This window comes from Sphaerodactylus townsendi, linkage group LG02 (genome assembly GCF_021028975.2).
Source record: "Sphaerodactylus townsendi isolate TG3544 linkage group LG02, MPM_Stown_v2.3, whole genome shotgun sequence".
NCBI lineage: Eukaryota > Metazoa > Chordata > Lepidosauria > Squamata > Sphaerodactylidae > Sphaerodactylus > Sphaerodactylus townsendi.
Genome location: NC_059426.1, coordinates 22,411,917 through 22,415,999, shown reverse-complemented (window position 1 = coordinate 22,415,999; position 4,083 = coordinate 22,411,917).

Here is a 4,083-nt window from a genome sequence, read left to right as displayed (position 1 = left end):
GAAGGGATCAATGCTTTCTCTTCACTGTCTAAGAGGGAGGGAAAAATGGAAGAAAAAGTATATTAGCTTCCACTTCCTAATCTGTTTGCTGCATAAATAATTCTTTATACACCCCTGTTCCTGGGGCTGTGAAACCTTGCCCTATATACACTCAAAAAGTTCTGTAAAACTTTCTGGTAAATTGTGGGAGGGGTTCTGCTTATTCACAACACTGAAGAGCTTGGCAGAGATTTTTCTGTGAAGCCATCTTGAGTCCCTCTAATTAAAGAAGGAGCGATGTGAATATTGTAACCAGTGTGTGGAACTGCTTCCATGAATTTCTCTAATCCCCTTTTATGGGGATCACAAATGATGGACAATGAGTGTCCCAAGTTGTGTGAAGAAGCATTTTACTTTTTTCCTCACCAGAACTCTCTACACATCAAATTCACTGGTTGTTCTAATCCCATCCTGGAACAATGAGTCCTTACCGCGTGAGAGGGCATTTTGGGCAAGTTCCTGGTCATGCTGCCCTTCCTCCAACGGAGCTCTTTCCCTCTCAGAGAACGTAGTTTTGATCTTCACGGGGGGATCCCACCTCTGAAATAACAGTGAGGGAAACAGGTCAGTGACAGAATGGAAGACACTGAAGAATGCATCCTGCTCCACTCACAGACTCTGCACCTGTCTATTAGCAGACTTAGTAGGGTTCAACCCTGGGGAATTATCTGGAGGGATGAGAAATTCCCTAGGAGAAGCTCAAAGAGAAGCCCTCACCTGTTCTACCTCCCTCTTCTCCTCGGCTTGACTCAGGAGGAAGCCCTCTGCCAGGGCCACCGCTTGGGAACTGGTCTCCGGACCGCACCCTCTAACCCAGTGCTGCATTTCTGGGGGCAGGATGGTCAGGAACTGTTCCAGGATCACCAGGTCCAGGATCTGCTTCTTGGAGTGGCTCTCTGGCTTTAGCCACTGGTTGCAAAGTCCATGCAGCTGGCTGCAAACTTCTCGAGGCACACGAGTGTCATGGTAGCCAAATTGCCGGAAGCGTCGGCAAAGTACTTCTACATTCAGGGGCTCTTGATTCCAGATCTCCGGCACAGCTCTCTCCCGGAATTCAACACCACTCCCAGCTTGGATGGGACGGGGGCCTTTCCTGGCTCTCTTGCCACGTACCACTCCTTCTGGGTCCTGTTCTTCCATCTCCTTCTTTGTCCACTCAGTCGCCTTCGACTCTGAAAAGATGCCTTTCTCCATTGGCTATGAAAAAGGCTTCTCCCAGGCAGATGTGGGGCAGAGAGACACAAGGAAAACAAAAGAGAGAGGTAATGCTGATACACACTAGATGAAAACAAAAGTGCTCCTTGGGTCTTGTATTTCTGGCTCTTGAAAGAGGTTAGTTTAGGTTTAGGGCAGAGGTGGGATCCAACCAGTTCTCACCACTTCTCTAGAAGTGGTTACTAATTTTTTCTGAGTGCCGAGAAGGGGTTAATAAAGCAACCTCCCTGCCCAATAGGGACTGGACGTGCGTGTGTGCAGCGGCGCCACTGTTTGAATCCCACCACCATTGGAACCTGTTATTAAAATTTTTGGATCCCACCACTAATTTAGGGCCTGTCCCGGGGGCTTTGGATGTGTCAGGACATATGCACACCTAAGTGGTTTCCTCCTACTATAGGGCATATGTAAATCTGACACTGGCACAGAGTGGGATTTTGACACGGGTGTGGTTTGTATGTGGAATGGGGCGCAACGGCTGCTGGGATGAACAGGAGGTAAGGTGGCAATGCACCCTTCTGAATAGACAAGACTGCACATTTTAGGTTGGAACTTTGGGATGGAACCAGGGGAGGGAAGGGTATAAAGGCTTCGAGTCCACCTCCCAAAGGAGCTACTTTACATATGGAAATGAATCCATTGCAATTTCCAGGCAATCTCCAGGTCCTACCTGGATACTGGCAATGCCACATAAGGGAGATGGTAGATGAGACAGAGCACAAACCAAAATACTTACTAGGGCCTTACTAGGACCTAGTAAGGCCTCCTGCGACTGTGCCCTTGTGTTTGTCTCTGTTGTGCTGCTTGGGGGTCTGTAACTCACTTGCGACAAGGCCTCCTGCGACTGTGCCCTTGTGTTTGTCTCTGTTGTGCTGCTTGGGGGTCTGTAACTCACTTGCCTGGCAAAAAGATGCTCCTCCCACTCAAACCCCAGTGCTGGAGGGAGAATGTGGCCTTCTGTGTGTGGTGGGCAGGAGGCTTATCCCAGGAGGTGTGGCCTCACGAGCATGCTCTGCCCCTCTCCCTGTCACAGGGGAGTCACTTTGTGTAATGATTGGTGGGCACCAGTAGTGTTTCCATGGATACTGGGGTGCTGCTGGACTGTGTGAATCCTGGTAACATGTTTCAGAAAATTTTCTTCTCCTGTACTGGGCAGGCCTTGGACACCAATTCATAGCTCCACCCCACAAGCATTCAGGGTCTTAGGGTGGGGCTGCGTATGACTCTAATGCAGGAAGAAGGTCCCTACTCCCATGCCCATTTTGACGCATCAAAGCAAAAGAAGGCCTGCTGCTTTTGCAGAATTTAAATGACCAGCAACAGAACACCAGTTTCATACACAGATGTTATAGTGTTCCACCTCTGAAGCTACCGTTTTCTCCAGGGAAACTGATCTCTGGAGCCTGGAAATCAGCTGTAATTCCAGGAGAACTCCAGGCCCCACCTGGAACTCAGCAACCCTTTGGGGGTGGTGGCTTTTTGGGGTTACTTTTACCCCCAGAGTGGCAGGCTCAGCATCTAGGCTTGACTGACTTCTCTGCCCTCAGAGGCTTTTGTGAATAAATAAAATTACTATTTTCAGTTCAGGGTCTCAGAAAGGATACCTCTTAAATCATTGATAATGCCTGAAGATCAGAAGGTGGAAACTCCCACAAGGTGTGGGGGTGCGTACGTGAGAAATTGTGTCTCACCATGTTCAGCTTGACATCTCTAAGGTCACTCCCAACAAAGTGTAACTTCCATTTAATTCAAAGAGGGTATCAAATAAATATTTTTAATTAAGAAACTGAGGAAGTTCAAGTCTTTGTGTGCTTTCACCTTGGGACATGTGCATTTATGAAAATGACCAGCAACCTTTTTGTTGTTGTTGTTCATAAGGCAAAGGACTTTAGTTATGAAGTATGAGAAACAAGAATTGACACATACCAGTTTGGGCCTGTTTTCTTTCCTATGTCAAGCCAGTCCTGTAAAGATGCACAGACCATAGCTACACACTAACAGCTAAAAACTAGACTGCCAGGCTCAAGGGGGCAGGTGAGAGATTCCAGCCATGAAACTGGCAACAGCAAATATTCCTTTGCATCACAGAAAATTCCCTGCACATGGAAAGCTAGCACTGCAGGAAGCTGTCTCCGCCTGTATGAATCAGATTAGAGACTGATGTCTCCGAGGGGTGCTGAGCAGCGGCCTTCAATGTTTTCTTCCATTCAGCCCCTGGCACTGCTGAACCTGAAGAGATCTTTTCTCTCTGGTTCATAATGTCAAAGTGACTTCGCACTTCCAGGGTAGGAGGAAAGCAACCTATAACTCCGAGGACCAGGATTTCACCAGAGAGAAGAAAGGGGATTGGATGGGGGCTCTTCCTCATTTTCCCAAAGAGCAAAGGAGACGATTGCATTACTCTGCATCCTAAACTGGAAGGAAGGAAAGGCCTGTTGGGACAAGGCTGCCATCAAGTAGAGGGGTCAAAGGAATGGGGTGGGCTCCCCCAAATCTCCTGCCCCTCCGCAGTATTGATCCATCAGCCCCCTCTCCAGTCTAGAGCAGCTAAAATGTCCCTTTCGTGTTCATGTCTCTTGCAGGGCTTCATTCTATGGCTCTTCTTTCTTGGAGGACTTGGTTGCTTTGTAAAAAGTGTCTCTTTCTGGATCAAGAAGGATTGTGAGAAGTGTGGGGGGGAGAAGGTGATATGTACACATATATAGTTCACAGTGTTTCAAGCCATATATATATATATATATACACACACAAATAGTAGCCTGCACAAAGGGTGGGGGACGTTACATAAACTCATCTTAGCTAACGAAACTGATGGGGCCTGTACTATTG